An 18,117-nucleotide genomic window follows, 5' to 3' on the forward strand; every position below is an offset into this window, starting at 1 on the left:
ATATATATATAGTAGTATATATATATAGTATATATAGATATATATATATATATATATATATAGATAGCAGTATATATATATATATAAAGGTAGCAGTATATATATATATATATATACAGACGGTGTTGTTGTGTTTGTTGTACATGGGATGTTATGGTGAAAGGATAAGATAGCAGTATATATATATATAGCAGTACATATACAGTGGGGCAAAAAAGTATTTAGTCAGTCACCATTTGTGCAAGTTCTGTAATTTTCATCACTTCAAATATGACAGACAAAATGAGAAAAAAAAATCCCAAAAATCATATTGTAGGATTTTTAATTAATTTATTTGCAAATCATGGTGGAAAAAAAGTATTTGGTCAATAACAAAAGTTTATCTCAATACTTTGTTATATACCCTTTGTTGACAATGACAGAGGTCAAACGTTTTCTGTAAGTCTTCACAAGGTTTTCACACACTGTTGCTGGTATTTTGGTCCATTCCTCCATGCAGATCTCCTCTAGAGCAGTGATGTTCTGGAGCTGTTGCTGGGCAACACGGACTTTCAACTCCCTCCAAAGATTTTCTATGGGGTTGAGATCTGGAGACTGGCTAGGCCACTCCAGGACCTTGAAATGCTTCTTACGAAGCCACTCCTTCGTTGCCCAGGCGGTGTGTTTGGGATCATTGTCATGCTGAAAGACCCAGCCACGTTTCATCTTCAATGCCCTTGCTGATGGAAGGAGGTTTTCACTCAAAATCTCACGATACATGGCCCCATTCATTCTTTCCTTTACACGGATCAGTCGTCCTGGTCCCTTTCCAGAAAAACAGCCCAAAAGCATGATGTTTCCACCCCATGCTTCACAGTAGGTATGGTGTTCTTTGGATGCAACTCAGCATTCTTTGTCCTCCAAACACGACGAGTTGAGTTTTTACCAAAAAGTTATATTTTGGTTTCATCTGACCATATGACATTCTCCCAATCTTCTTCTGGATCATCCAAATGCTCTCTAGCAAACTTCAGACGGGCCTGGACATGTACTGGCTTAAGCAGGGGGACACGTCTGGCACTGCAGGATTTGAGTCCCTGGCGGCGTAGTGTGTTACTGATGGTAGGCTTTGTTACTTTGGTCCCAGCTCTCTGCAGGTCATTCACTAGGTCCCCCCGTGTGATTCTGGGATTTTTGCTCACTGTTCTTGTGATCATTTTGACCCCACGGGGTGAGATCTTGCGTGGAGCCCCAGATCGAGGGAGATTATCAGTGGTCTTGTATGTCTTCCATTTCCTAATAATTGCTCCCACAGTTGATTTCTTCAAACCAAGCTGCTTACCTATTGCAGATTCAGTCTTCCCAGCCTGGTGCAGGTCTACAATTTTGTTTCTGGTGTCCTTTGACAGCTCTTTGGTCTTGGCCATAGTGGAGTTTGGAGTGTGACTGTTTGAGGTTGTGGACAGGTGTCTTTTATACTGATGACAAGTTCAAATGGGTGCCATTAATACATGTAACGAGTGGAGGACAGAGGAGCCTCTTAAAGTTGAAGTTACAGGTCTGTGAGAGCCAGAAATCTTGCTTGTTTGTACATTTACATTTACATTTAGGTGACCAAATACTTATTTTCTTAAGACACCATAGCCATTACAATAGTGCATCTAAATCTTTTAATTGACCAAAATTAAAAATCACTTTTTTCCTCATTGTGTCTGTCATAGTTGAAGTGTACCTATGATGAAAATTATAGGCCTCTCTCATCTTTTTAAGTGGGAGAACTTGCACAATTGGTGGCTGACTAAATACTTTTTTGCCCCACTGTATATATATGTATAGTATATATAGATAGCAGGTATATATATTATATATAGATAGCAGTACATACGTATATATAGATAGCATCTCTCCTGAATACAAAGTGTTATATTTGGGGCAAATCCAATAAAACACATTACTGAGTACCGCACTCCATATTTTCAACTATAGTGGTGGCTGCGTCATGTTATGCGTATGCTTGTAATCATTACAGACTGGGGAGTTTTTCAGGATGAAAAATAAATGGAATAGAGCTAAGCACAGGCAAAATCTTAGAGGAAAACCTGGTTCAATCTGCTTTCCAGGAGATACTGGGAGATGAATTCACCTTTCAGCAGGACAATAAGCTAAAACACATGGCCAAATCTACACTGGAGTTGCTTACCAAGAAGCCGAGTTACAGTTTGGACTACTAGAAATACTTGAAAATGGTTGTCAAGCAATGATCAACAACCAATTTGACAGAGCTTGATGTATTTCTAAAACAAATAATGTGCAAATATTGCATTATCCAATTGTGCAAAGCTCTTAGAGACCCAGAAAGACTCACAGCTGTAATCACTGCCAATTCTGCAAGGTATTGACTGAGGATTTGGAATAGTTATGTACATTTGATATTTCTTTATTTCATTTTAATTTAATTTGCTAACATTTCTAAAAACATGTTTTCACTTTGTCATCATGGGGTATTTTGTGTAGATGGGTAAGAAAAATAAATATGTAATCCATGTTGAATTCAGGCTGTAACACAACAAAATGTGTAATAAGTCCAGGAGTATGAAAAGCTTCTGAAGGCCCTGTAACTGCTGTCTGACTCCTGAATGGGAAGTAGCCTTGACTCTGTGCTTAGCTGCCCTGGTAGTGGGGTGATTGGAAGCAGCCTAACTCCATGTCCGCATCCCAAACAACACCCTATTCCCTATATAATATGCTACTTTAGACTAGGGTTGGCACCCTAGTCCCTATATAGTGCTCTACTTTTGACCAGAGCCCGATGGGGAGAGGGTGTAAGAATAGGGTGCCATTTGTGTTGCTGCCACCATTCTCTTCCTCCAGTAGTCCTGTGGCCAGGCTCCAAAACATCATCACAAGCCAAGGAAGCATAGCGATGGTGAGGCCAGGGGCGACTGTGCCCCTTTGCTTACAGTTTCCCCAGGAGTGCAGGTCATAAAAGCCTTATTGCCATGCCTGCAGGAAGCTTATGTTCCACTATTCTCAGCCAGTGGACTGTTGCTGCTAGAGAATAGCAGGTATATATATTATATATAGATAGCAGTACATATATATAGTATATACAGACAGTGTTGTTGTGTTTGTTGTACATGGGATGTTATGGTGAAAGGATAAGATACAGGTTAGAAGTGAATACGTTTTAAAGATGAATACATTGGTTCTTATACCAAAAAGTGGAGGAATGAAAACTGGATGGTGTTCAGAGATGCATAGGAAGGGTTGACTGTAGCTGAAGGATGGGACTAAAAACAAACAAAATATAACTAATGTAAAATATACTGTGTCCCTAAAATGTATATAGTGTATATATGGTGGATTGGAAATGATGAAGACAATTACATTGATGAAAACTACCATTTTAAAGATGATCTACCCCTAGGAAGAAAAAAGGTGGGAGGGAGGGAGGGAGGGAAGAGGAGGGAGGGAGGGAGGGAGGGAGGGAGGGAGGAGGGAAGAGGAGGGAGGGAGGGAGGGAGGGAGGGAGGGAGGGAGGGAAGAGGAGGGAGGGAGGGAGGGGAGGGAGGGAGGAGGGAGGAGGGGGAGGGAAGAGGAGGGAGGGAGGGAGGGAGGGAGGGAGGGAGGGAGGGAGGGAGGGAAGAGGAGGGAGGGAGGGAGGGAGGGAGGGAGGGAGGGAGGGAGGGAAGAGGAGGGAAGAGGAGGGAGGGAGGGAGGGAGGGAGGGAGGGAGGGAGGGAGGGAGGGAGGGAGGGAGGGAGGGAGGGAGGGAAGAGGAGGGAGGGAGGGAGGGAGGGAGGGAGGGAAGAGGAGGGAGGGAGGGAGGGAGGGAGGGAAGAGGAGGGAGGGAGGGAAGAGGAGGGAGGGAGGGAGGGAGGGAGGGAGGGAGGGAGGGAGGGAGGGAGGGAAGAGGAGGGAGGGAGGGAGGGAAGAGGAGGGAGGGAGGGAGGGAGGGAGGGAGGGAAGAGGAGGGAGGGAGGGAGGGAGGGAGGGAGGAAGAGGAGGGAGGGAGGGAGGGAGGGAGGGAGGAGGGAGGGAGGGAAGAGGAGGGAGGGAGGGAGGGAGGGAGGGAGGGAAGAGGAGGGAGGGAGGGAGGGAGGGAGGGAGGGAGGGAGGGAAGAGGAGGGAGGGAGGGAGGGAGGGAAGAGGAGGGAGGGAGGGAGGGAGGGTACTGTGTGTGTAGGATGTATAGGGTCTGCTGTTACACACTGAGATATCAATACATTATACTGATGTCTGCTGAGATATCAATACATCATACTGATGGTGCCTGCTGAGATATCAATACATTATACTGATGATGCCTGCTGAGATATCAATACATTATACTGATGCCTGCTGAGATATCAATACATTATACTGATGATGCCTACTGAGATATCAATACATTATGATGATGTCTGCTGAGATATCAATACATTATACTGATGTCTGCTGAGATATCAATACATTATACTGATGTCTGCTGAGATATCAATACATTATACTGATGTCTGCTGAGATATCAATACATTATACTGATGATGCCTGCTGAGATATCAATACATTAAACTGATGCCTGCTGAGATATCAATATATTATACTGATGATGCCTGCTGAGATATCAATACATTATACTGATGATGCCTGCTGAGATATCAATACATTATACTGATGCCTGCTGAGATATCAATACATTATACTGATGCCTGCTGAGATATCAATATATTATACTGATGATGCCTGCTGAGATATCGATACATTATACTGATGCCTGCTGAGATATCAATACATTATACTGATGATGCCTGCTGAGATATCAATACATTATACTGATACCTGCTGAGATATCAATACATTATACTGATGCCTGCTGAGATATCAATATATTATACTGATGCCTGCTGAGATATCAATACATTATACTGATGATGCCTGCTGAGATATCAATACATTATACTGATGATGCCTGCTAAGATATCAATACATTATACTGATGATGCCTGCTGAGATATCAATACATTATACTGATGCCTGCTGAGATATCAATACATTATGATGATGTCTGCTGAGATATCAATACATTATACTGATGATGCCTGCTGAGATATCAATACATTATACTGATGCCTGCTGAGATATCAATACATTATACTGATGCCTGCTGAGATATCAAGATATTATACTGATGCCTGCTGAGATATCAATACATTATACTGATGATGCCTGCTGAGATATCAATACATTATACTGATGATGCCTGCTAAGATATCAATACATTATACTGATGATGCCTGCTGAGATATCAATACATTATACTGATGCCTGCTGAGATATCAATACATTATGATGATGTCTGCTGAGATATCAATACATTATACTGATGATGCCTACTGAGATATCAATACATTAGACTGATGCCTGCTGAGATATCAATACATTATACTGATGCCTGCTGAGATATCAATACATTAGACTGATGCCTGCTGAGATATCAATACATTATACTGATGCCTGCTGAGATATCAATACATTATACTGATGTCTGCTGAGATATCAATACATTATACTGATGTCTGCTGAGATATCAATACATTATTCTGATGCCTGCTGAGATATCAATACATTATGATGATGTCTGCTGAGATATCAATACATTATACTGATGCCTGCTGAGATATCAATACATTATACTGATGCCTGCTGAGTCTGGTCAGCCCTCTGGCCTCTCCTGCTGCCTGCCACCAGACTTACCAATGTGTGCGTGTGCGTGTCTCTCTCTCTGTGTCTGTGTGTTTGTGTGCATGCTTGCCAGTGTGTGTGTATGACCTTACGTATTCTTGACAACTTCATACAGTCTGCGACACACCATGATCATTTATCATCGGTTGAAAGTTACAACAGATCTGTTAACCAATTCAATATTCCTCCCCTTGGAATATTTATTAGTAAAGTGTTGTAGTCCTACTTCCTGGTCTCCCCTTCTCCTCAACATGGCCAGCCAGCAGCTAAAGGCCTGTCAGAGTGTGTCCCAAATGGCACTCTGTTCCCTGTGTAGTGCACTACGTTTAACTGTTACCCGATGGGGATATGGTGCCATTTGGGACACAGACGTGATGCAGCTCCCTCTCTAACTCTCTCTCTCTCTCTCTGCATAACGAATGTCCATCATTTATCCCTCCCTGGGAAACTCAAGGTTATTCCACATTGGTACAAATCTCATTGAATCTGATTTATCTGTCGACCACCGACAGTAAAACTTCTGATTTACGCCGAAAAATCTTGTAGTAGTGGAATATTTTAGAATAAGAAAACGGTGAGCTATGCCGGAGTGCGGAGCTAACCTAAGGGTTAAAAGCGTTGGGCCAGTAAGCGAAAGGTCTTTCGATTCCCTGAGCAGGCAAGATGGAAAAGTCTTCCATTGAGCAAGGCAGCCCTCCGTACCGCTCTGATTCAGAGGGGTTGAATGCAGAAGTCACATTACAGTTGAAGACATTCAGTTGCGGCTGACTAAGTATTTCAATTGGATAATACATGGAGTCGGTAAACCTATTTCAAACTAAATTAATTTAAATTTAAATTTAAAATAAATGATATTTAATAACCACTACAATTCCATGAAAAACGATAGAATGACAAACTAAATAAATAGGTGTAGCAGACTAGAGGTGGTTTCTTCCCTGTCCTCTCTCTGGCGGTGGTAATGATGCAGTCCTATAGGCTGTGTGTGCACTGTGGAAGCCCATCTGAGGCTGGACCACTTTGGCCAATCAGAATATCTTAATTCACTGTGTACCTGCCTTGCCGTTCGGTAAAACTCAACGGACCTCTCTGGCGCGGTGGAACCCAGAATGACATGTCGCCTTTGTTATGGCCGAGGACACCCAAACCAGGGTGTGGCACCAGAAAGCACAAGGAGCCTGACCTTGTCTGGAAGTTGCTGTAGCCCTCTGCGATATTCAGCCTAACTTGGCTATTGGATGAGACAACGGGTCTGTTCTAGCTTGGTATGTCAGGCATTGGAAATGTGAATTTGGCCATGTTGGGGGTAATAATGTATTTAGGTTATAATGTATTGAGACGCATGAATACACAACACTTAAATATTCATTTTATGGCTGTTTTAAAATAAATTTCATGCAAATCTACATAGTAATGATTAATGTCTACTACTTGGTCTGTTGATTTGATATTATGTTAATCTATGCAAATAAATTATTCGAACTGATAGTCGACCTCCGTTTTATTTTACTCTGTAACAGGGTATGTTATAACCATGTGTTATTCTGTAACAGGGTATGATATAACCATGTGTTATTCTGTAACAGGGTATGTTATAACCATGTGTTATTCTGTAACAGGGTATGATTCTGTAACAGGGTATGTTATAACCATGTGTTATTCTGTAACAGGGTATGTTATAACCATGTGTTATTCTGTAACAGGGTATGATATAACCATGTGTTATTCTGTAACAGGGTATGTTATAACCATGTGTTATTCTGTAACAGGGTATGATTCTGTAACAGGGTATGTTATAACCATGTGTTATTCCCAAACAGGGTATGTTATAACCATGTGTTATTCTGTAACAGGGTATGATTCTGTAACAGGGTATGTTATAACCATGTGTTATTCCCAAACAGGGTATGTTATAACCATGTGTTATTCTGTAGCAGGGTATGTTATAACCATGTGTTATTCTGTAACAGGGTATGTTATAACCATGTGTTACTCTGTAACAGGGTATGTTATAACCATGTGTTACTCTGTAACAGGGTATGTTATAACCATGTGTTATTCTGTAACAGGGTATGTTATAACCATGTGTTACTCTGTAACAGGGTATGTTATAACCATGTGTTATTCTGTAACAGGGTATGTTATAACCATGTGTTATTCTGTAACAGGGTATGTTATAACCATGTGTTATTCTGTAACAGGGTATGTTATAACCATGTGTTATTCTGTAACAGGGTATGTTATAACCATGTGTTATTCCCAAACAGGGTATGTTATAACCATGTGTTATTCTGTAACAGGGTATGTTATAACCATGTGTTATTCTGTAGCAGGGTATGTTATAACCATGTGTTATTCCCAAACAGGGTATGTTATAACCATGTGTTATTCTGTAGCAGGGTATGTTATAACCATGTGTTATTCTGTAACAGGGTATGTTATAACCATGTGTTATTCTGTAACAGGGTATGTTATAACCATGTGTTATTCTGTAACAGGGTATGTTATAACCATGTGTTATTCTGTAACAGGGTATGTTATAACCATGTGTTATTCTGTAACAGGGTATGTTATAACCATGTGTTATTCTGTAACAGGGTATGTTATAACCCTGTGTTATTCTGTAACAGGGTATGTTATAACCATGTGTTATTCTGTAACAGGGTATGTTATAACCATGTGTTATTCTGTAACAGGGTATGTTATAACCATGTGTTATTCCCAAACAGGGTATGTTATAACCATGTGTTATTCTGTAACAGGGTATGATTCTGTAACAGGGTATGTTATAACCATGTGTTATTCTGTAACAGGGTATGTTATAACCATGTGTTATTCTGTAACAGGGTATGATTCTGTAACAGGGTATGTTATAACCATGTGTTATTCTGTAACAGGGTATGTTATAACCCTGTGTTATTCTGTAGCAGGGTATGTTATAACCATGTGTTATTCTGTAGCAGGGTATGTTATAACCATGTGTTATTCCCAAACAGGGTATGTTATAACCATGTGTTATTCTGTAGCAGGGTATGTTATAACCATGTGTTATTCTGTAGCAGGGTATGTTATAACCATGTGTTATTCTGTAACAGGGTATGTTATAACCATGTGTTATTCTGTAGCAGGGTATGTTATAACCATGTGTTATTCCCAAACAGGGTATGTTATAACCATGTGTTATTCTGTAGCAGGGTATGTTATAACCATGTGTTATTCTGTAGCAGGGTATGTTATAACCATGTGTTATTCCCAAACAGGGTATGTTATAACCATGTGTTATTCTGTAGCAGGGTATGTTATAACCATGTGTTATTCTGTAACAGGGTATGTTATAACCATGTGTGACTCTGTAACAGGGTATGTTATAACCATGTGTTATTCCCAAACAGGGTATGTTATAACCATGTGTTATTCTGTAACAGGGTATGTTATAACCATGTGTTATTCAACATCAATCATAAGGGTATGTTATCACCAAAAAATCTACATCAATGGTGGCGAGGTTATTCTGTAAGGCATATAATGGGTATGCCGCTACACCTTATAACCATGTGTTATTCAAAAACAAGCAATGTCAAAACAACAACATTCATAGGGACAGGCCCAAGTATCCTCCTGCCAGAAACTGGACACCTAGCCACCATGTGTTATTCTGTAACAGGGTATGTTATAACCGTGGGAAAATGTGAAGAGGTTAAGAAATTCTGTAACAGGGTGGAATGTTATAACCATGTGCTTCTTTACAGGTTCTGTAATCCATGGACAGGTGCGGCAGACCGTGAGCAGTTTCTGTGAAAGAAGCCAGTGGATCTGGTATGTTATAACCATGTGTTATCCCTCTGTACAGGGTATGGGTCAGCTTATGGCTGGGTACGCCCTGCCTTATAACCGTGTGTTATTCTGTAACAGGTAGGCTTGATTATAACCTTTGATGAGGGTGTTTAGTGATTCTGTAACAGGGTATGTTATAACCATGCCACTCTGTCAACATCACGGCAAATCTCTGTAACTATTGGCACAATGGACAGTTTTTAACATGATTTGTTATTAACAGGGTATGTTATAACCATGTGTTATTCTGTAACAGGGTATGTTATAACCATGTGTTATTCTGTAGCAGGGTATGTTATAACCATGTGTTATTCTGTAACAGGGTATGTTATAACCATGTGTTATTCTGTAACAGGGTATGTTATAACCATGTGTTATTCCCAAACAGGGTATGTTATAACCATGTGTTACTCTGTAACAGGGTATGTTATAACCATGTGTTATTCTGTAGCAGGGTATGTTATAACCATGTGTTATTCTGTAACAGGGTATGTTATAACCATGTGTTATTCTGTAACAGGGTATGTTATAACCATGTGTTACTCTGTAACAGGGTATGATTCTGTAACAGGGTATGTTATAACCATGTGTTACTCTGTAACAGGGTATGATTCTGTAACAGGGTATGTTATAACCATGTGTTATTCTGTAACAGGGTATGATTCTGTAACAGGGTATGTTATAACCATGTGTTATTCTGTAACAGGGTATGATTCTGTAACAGGGTATGTTATAACCATGTGTTATTCTGTAGCAGGGTATGTTATAACCATGTGTTATTCTGTAGCAGGGTATGTTATAACCATGTGTTATTCTGTAACAGGGTATGTTATAACCATGTGTTATTCTGTAACAGGGTATGTTATAACCATGTGTTATTCTGTAGCAGGGTATGTTATAACCATGTGTTACTCTGTAACAGGGTATGTTATAACCATGTGTTACTCTGTAACAGGGTATGTTATAACCATGTGTTAAGCAGGGTATGTTATAACATGTGTTATTCTGTAACAGGGTATGTTATAACCATGTGTTATTCTGTAACAGGGTATGTTATAACCATGTGTTATTCTGTAACAGGGTATGTTATAACCATGTGTTATTCCCAAACAGGTTATTCTGTAGCAGGGTATGTTATAACCATGTGTTATTCCCAAACAGGGTATGTTATAACCATGTGTTATTCTGTAGCAGGGTATGTTATAACCATGTGTTACTCTGTAACAGGGTATGTTATAACCATGTGTTATTCTGTAGCAGGGTATGTTATAACCATGTGTTATTCTGTAACAGGGTATGTTATAACCATGTGTTATTCTGTAACAGGGTATGTTATAACCATGTGTTATTCTGTAACAGGGTATGTTATAACCATGTGTTATTCTGTAACAGGGTATGTTATAACCATGTGTTATTCTGTAACAGGGTATGTTATAACCATGTGTTATTCTGTAACAGGGTATGTTATAACCATGTGTTATTCTGTAACAGGGTATGTTATAACCATGTGTTATTCTGTAACAGGGTATGTTATAACCATGTGTTATTCTGTAACAGGGTATGTTATAACCATGTGTTATTCTGTAGCAGGGTATGTTATAACCATGTGTTATTCTGTAACAGGGTATGTTATAACCATGTGTTATTCTGTAGCAGGGTATGTTATAACCATGTGTTATTCTGTAACAGGGTATGTTATAACCCTGTGTTCAAGCTAATCAAATTAAAGATTATTTATGATACAGTGTGTAAGCTACACAATACAATTAAATGCGAAGTCGCAATAAAGCTCTCCTCTCAGACAGTGCATTGCATTGATATTAAGCTAGTGTATTGACTATAACCTACTACTAGTAGTATGTCTACTAGACTATAGTGTGCTAATAGTATTATGTCTACTAGACTATAACCTACCTCTAGTATTATGTCTACTAGACTATAGTGTGCTAATAGTGTTTTGTCTACTAGACTATAACCTACTACTAGTATTATGTCTACTAGACTATAACCTACTACTAGTATTATGTCTACCAGACTATAGTGTGCTAATAGTATTATGTCTACTAGACTATAACCTACTACTAGTATTATGTCTACTAGACTATAGTGTGCTAATAGTATTATGTCTACTAGACTATAACCTACTACTAGTATTATGTCTACTAGACTATAGTGTGCTAATAGTATTATGTCTACTAGACTATAGTGTGCTAATAGTATTATGTCTACTAGACTATAACCTACTACTAGTATTATGTCTACTAGACTATAACCTACTACTAGTATTATGTCTACTAGACTATAGTGTGCTAATAGTATTATGTCTACTAGACTATAGTGTGCTAATAGTATTATGTCTACTAGACTATAGTGTGCTAATAGTATTATGTCTACTAGACTATAACCTACTACTAGTATTATGTCTACTAGACTATAACCTACTACTAGTATTATGTCTACTAGACTATAGTGTGCTAATAGTATTATGTCTACTAGACTATAGTGTGCTAATAGTATTATGTCTACTAGACTATAGTGTGCTAATAGTATTATGTCTACTAGACTATAACCTACTACTAGTATTATGTCTACTAGACTATAACCTACTACTAGTATTATGTCTACTAGACTATAACCTACTACTAGTATTATGTCTACTAGACTATAGTGTGCTAATAGTATTATGTCTACTAGACTATAGTGTGCTAATAGTATTATGTCTACTAGACTATAGTGTGCTAATAGTATTATGTCTACTAGACTATAGTGTGCTAATAGTATTATGTCTACTAGACTATAGTGTGCTAATAGTATTATGTCTACTAGACTATAACCTACTACTAGTATTATGTCTACTAGACTATATATTCTGCTAATAGTATTATGTCTACTAGACTATAACCTACTACTAGTATTATGTCTACTAGACTATAACCTACTACTAGTATTATGTCTACTAGACTATAGTGTGCTAATAGTATTATGTCTACTAGACTATAACCTACTACTAGTATTATGTCTACTAGACTATAGTGTGCTAATAGTATTATGTCTACTAGACTATAGTCTGCTAATAGTATTATGTCTACTAGACTATAACCTACTACTAGTATTATGTCTACTAGACTATAACCTACTACTAGTATTATGTCTACTAGACTATAACCTACTACTAGTATTATGTCTACTAGACTATAGTGTGCTAATAGTATTATGTCTACTAGACTATAACCTACTACTAGTATTATGTCTACTAGACTATAACCTACTACTAGTATTATGTCTACTAGACTATAGTGTGCTAATATTATTATGTCTACTAGACTATAACCTACTACTAGTATTATGTCTACTAGACTATAACCTACTACTAGTATTATGTCTACTAGACTATAACCTACTACTAGTATTATGTCTACTAGACTATAGTGTGCTAATAGTATTATGTCTACTAGACTATAACCTACTACTAGTATTATGTCTACTAGACTATAACCTACTACTAGTATTATGTCTACTAGACTATAGTCTGCTAATAGTATTATGTCTACTAGACTATAACCTACTACTAGTATTATGTCTACTAGACTATAACCTACTACTAGTATTATGTCTACTAGACTATAACCTACTACTAGTATTATGTCTACTAGACTATAGTGTGCTAATAGTATTATGTCTACTAGACTATAACCTACTACTAGTATTATGTCTACTAGACTATAGTGTGCTAATAGTATTATGTCTACTAGACTATAGTGTGCTAATAGTATTATGTCTACTAGACTATAGTCTGCTAATAGTATTATGTCTACTAGACTATAACCTACTACTAGTATTATGTCTACTAGACTATAACCTACTACTAGTATTATGTCTACTAGACTATAGTGTGCTAATAGTATTATGTCTACTAGACTATAGTGTGCTAATAGTATTATGTCTACTAGACTATAGTCTGCTAATAGTATTATGTCTACTAGACTATAACCTACTACTAGTATTATGTCTACTAGACTATAACCTACTACTAGTATTATGTCTACTAGACTATAGTGTGCTAATAGTATTATGTCTACTAGACTATAGTGTGCTAATAGTATTATGTCTACTAGACTATAACCTACTACTAGTATTTTGTCTACTAGACTATAACCTACTACTAGTATTATGTCTACTAGACTATAGTGTGCTAATAGTATTATGTCTACTAGACTATAACCTACTACTAGTATTATGTCTACTAGACTATAACCTACTACTAGTATTATGTCTACTAGACTATAGTGTGCTAATAGTTATGCCACGTAGTATTAGGTCCTACTCGTCACTTATTATTTGATAATAAATAGAAGATCACCATGGTACTGATTTAGTGAAGTCAGATCAAAGCTGAATCAATGTCTCCAAGATTAATTAGTATTTTATATAACATAACTGAATAAATATATTAGCATAGCTTAGTAGATATATGTAATATAATAGCATAGCTTAGTAGATATATATAATATAATAGCATAGCTTAGTAGACCTGCTGGAGCGCGTGCTATGGGTGGGTGTTGCCATCGTGACCAGTGAACTGAGATAAGGCGGAGCTTTACCTAGCATGGACTTGTAGATGACCTGGAGCCAGTGGGTCTGGCGACGAATATGTAGCGAGGGCCAGCCGACTAGAGCATACAAGTCGCAGTGGTGGGTGGTATAAGGTGCTTTAGTGACAAAACGGATGGCACTGTGATAAACTGCATCCAGTTTGCTGAATAGAGTGTTGGAAGCAATTTTGTAGATGACATCGCCGAAGTCGAGGATCGGTAGGATAGTCAGTTTTACTAGGGTAAGCTTGGCGGCGTGAGTGAAGGAGGCTTTGTTGCGGAATAGAAAGCCGACTCTTGATTTGATTTTCAATTGGAGATGTTTAATATGAGTCTGGAAGGAGAGTTTGCAGTCTAGCCAGACACCTAGGTACTTATAGATGTCCACATATTCAAGGTCGGAACCATCCAGGGTGGTGATGCTAGTCGGGCATGCGGGTGCAGGCAGCGATCGGTTGAAAAGCATGCATTTGGTTTTACTCGCGTTTAAGAGCAGTTGGAGGCCACGGAAGGAGTGCTGTATGGCATTGAAGCTCGTTTGGAGGTTAGATAGCACAGTGTCCATAATAGCATAGCATAGCTTAGTAGACCTATATAATATAATCGCATAGCTTAGTAGACCTATATAATATAATAGCATAGCTTAGTAGACCTATATAATATAATAGCATAGCTTAATAGACCTATATAATATAATAGCATAGCTTAATAGACCTATATAATATAATAGCATAGCTTAGTAGACCTATATAATATAATAGCATAGCTTAGTAGACCTATATAATATAATAGCATAGCTTAATAGACCTATATAATATAATAGCATAGCTTAGTAGACCTATATAAAATAATGGCATAGCTTAGTAGACCTATAACGTTACTGTTACAACAACAACACCTCCTCATCTCTAGTTTTAGGAAGGTTAACTGACGATGACGATGAAAAATGACCGTGCTCCAAAACTCAAAAGAGCACGCCACTAGGGCAGGATATATGCTTTGATTTATTAAACAATAAACAAGAAGGCTCAAAGATGTATGCTCTTCTGTAGATCACTTGCTCTGACCCAAATGGTTAAAGATCCCACCAGGATATGGTGAAACAGTGCAAAGTACAATTGACTTAATATTGGTGTCTGATAAATCTAGTCTATGGATGGAATCAGTGATAATTTTATTACATTTTACACAAGGAGGGTTTTTAAAGATATATTTAGATGTCACAAAACTGTTAGAATCAGAGGACTCAAAAAAATACTGTGTTGAAATGTTTTGGGATGAAGTGGGTAAAATCGACGAGTCACCTGTGCTAGATAGTGTAGGGGTAGACGGTGCCTGAGAAGCCTTTAAATGTAGATTCCTTGATGTGGTGAATGTGATGGCTCCCATTAGACAGGTCAGGGTAAAGCAGAGATCAAGCCCTTGGTTTAAGCATGAGATTCTAGAATCTATCCAAGCAAGGAATAAGGCCTTTAAAAAATGTAAGAACTCTAAAGAGCAGCCTGACTTTGTCCTACATAAACATCACCGAAATGAAGCACAGAGCAGGATGGATGAAGCACGGAGCAGGATGGATGAAGCACAGAGCAGGATGGATGAAGCACAGAGCAGGATGGATGAAGCACAGATAAGGATGGATGAAGCACAGAGCAGGATGGATGAAGCACAGATCAGGATGGATGAAGCACAGAGCAGGATGGATGAAGCCCAGAGCAGGATGGATGAAGCACAGAGCAGGATGGATGAAGCACAGAGCAGGATGGATGAAGCACAGAGCAGGATGGATGAAGCACGGATCAGGATGGATGAAGCACGAAGCAGGATGGATGAAGCACAGAGCAGGATGGATGAAGCACAGAGCAGGATGGATGAAGCACAGATAAGGATGGATGAAGCACAGAGCAGGATGGATGAAGCACAGATCAGGATGGATGAAGCACAGAGCAGGATGGATGAAGCCCAGAGCAGGATGGATGAAGCACAGAGCAGGATGGATGAAGCACAGAGCAGGATGGATGAAGCACAGAGCAGGATGGATGAAGCACGGATCAGGATGGATGAAGCACGAAGCAGGATGGATGAAGCATAGAGCAGGATGGATGAAGCACAGAGCAGGATGGATGAAGCACAGATAAGGATGGATGAAGCACAGAGCAGGATGGATGAAGCACAGATCAGGATGGATGAAGCACAGAGCAGGATGGATGAAGCCCAGAGCAGGATGGATGAAGCACAGAGCAGGATGGATGAAGCACAGAGCAGGATGGATGAAGCACAGAGCAGGATGGATGAAGCCCAGAGCAGGATGGATGAAGCACGGAGCAGGATGGATGAAACACGGAGCAGGATGGATGAAGTACAGAGCAGGATGGATGAAGCACAGAGCAGGATGGATGAGGCACGGAGCAGGATGGATGAAGCACGGAGCAGGATGGATGAAGCACGGAGCAGGATGGATGAAGCACGGAGCAGGATGGATGAAGCACGGAGCAGGATGGATGAAGCACAGAGCAGGATGGATGAAACACAGAGCAGGATGGATGAAGTACAGAGCAGGATGGATGAAGCACGGAGCAGGATGGATGAAGCACGGAGCAGGATGGATGAAGAACGGAGCAGGATGGATGAAGCACGGAGCAGGATGGATGAAGCACGGAGCAGGATGGATGAAACACGGAGCAGGATGGATGAAGTACGGAGCAGGATGGATGAAGCACAGAGCAGGATGGATGAGGCACGGAGCAGGATGGATGAAGCACGGAGCAGGATGGATGAAGCACGGAGCAGGATGGATGAAGCACGGAGCAGGATGGATGAAGCACGGAGCAGGATGGATGAAGCACAGAGCAGGATGGATGAAGCACGGATCAGGATGGATGAAGAAGCAGGATGGATGAGGATGGATGAAGCAGAGCAGGATGGATGAAGAACGGAGCAGGATAGATGAAGCACAGAGCAGGATGGATGAAGCACGGATCAGGATGGATGAAGCACGGAGCAGGATGGATGAAGCACGGATCAGGATGGATGAAGCACAGATCAGGATGGATGAAGCACGGATCAGGATGGATGAAGGACGGATCAGGATGGATGAAGCACAGAGCAGGATGGATGAAGCTAAGAGCAGGATGGATGAAGCACAGAGCAGGATGGATGAAGCACAGAGCAGGATGGATGAAGAACAGAGCAGGATGGATGAAGCACTGAGCAGGATGGATGAAGCTAAGAGGGGTTACTTTGATGAGAAAATCATTGAGAACAAAAAAATGACCCTAAAATGGTTTGGAAATCATTTAAGGAACTAGGCTGTAGTTGTACTACCAACAACAAACTAAACAGTATTGGACTGAACATCAAAGGGGGAGATGGTATATGAAAAAGCTGAGGTTGCCAATTAATTCAACTCTTTTTTAAATGATGTTGCCAGCAGGCTGGTTAGCAAGCTGCCCACCAGTGTTGGTTTGTATGTAAATGACCAAGTCAAGAAGTATTATGCCGAGTTAGGGATTCAGCCAAACTCTTTTTTTTTTGCAAAGGTAGCAACAGCCAAAGTGCCCAGTATGCTAGCAGAGCTTAGATTCTCCAAAGCCACAGGTCTGGATAATATTCCTTCAAGGTTTCTTATAGATTCTGCTGAGCAAATTGGCCCTTGTATTACGCATATCGTTAATCTCTCTCTTGAACAAGGCATCTTTCCCAGGGACATGAAACAAGCTAAAGTTTATACCTCTGTATAAGAAGGGAATAAAGTCTGACCCTGGGAATTATAAGTCTGGAAAGATCCTGGAGAGAATTGTACATGAACAAATGTATGAACATGTTAACAAACAGGTTCTACTGTATGATTTTCAGTCTGGTTTTAGAAAAACATACTCCACTGATTAATGGCTACTTGACCTACTTGACTGACTTCATCAGGAAAGAGATTGATGAGGGAAATCTCTGTGGAATGGTACTGTTTAACCTACAGAAGGCCTTTGATACAGTCA

The 18,117-nt window shown here is 39.7% G+C and overlaps 1 protein-coding gene across 1 annotated transcript in view; it reads left to right on the forward strand.

The window, feature by feature from the left end:
• Window positions 1–18,117, forward strand: part of LOC115124438 (contactin-5-like) — a 653,850-nt gene that overhangs the window by 301,921 nt on the left and 333,812 nt on the right.

This window comes from Oncorhynchus nerka, linkage group LG11, assembly GCF_034236695.1.
Source record: "Oncorhynchus nerka isolate Pitt River linkage group LG11, Oner_Uvic_2.0, whole genome shotgun sequence".
In the NCBI taxonomy this organism is placed as follows: Eukaryota; Metazoa; Chordata; class Actinopteri; order Salmoniformes; family Salmonidae; genus Oncorhynchus; species Oncorhynchus nerka.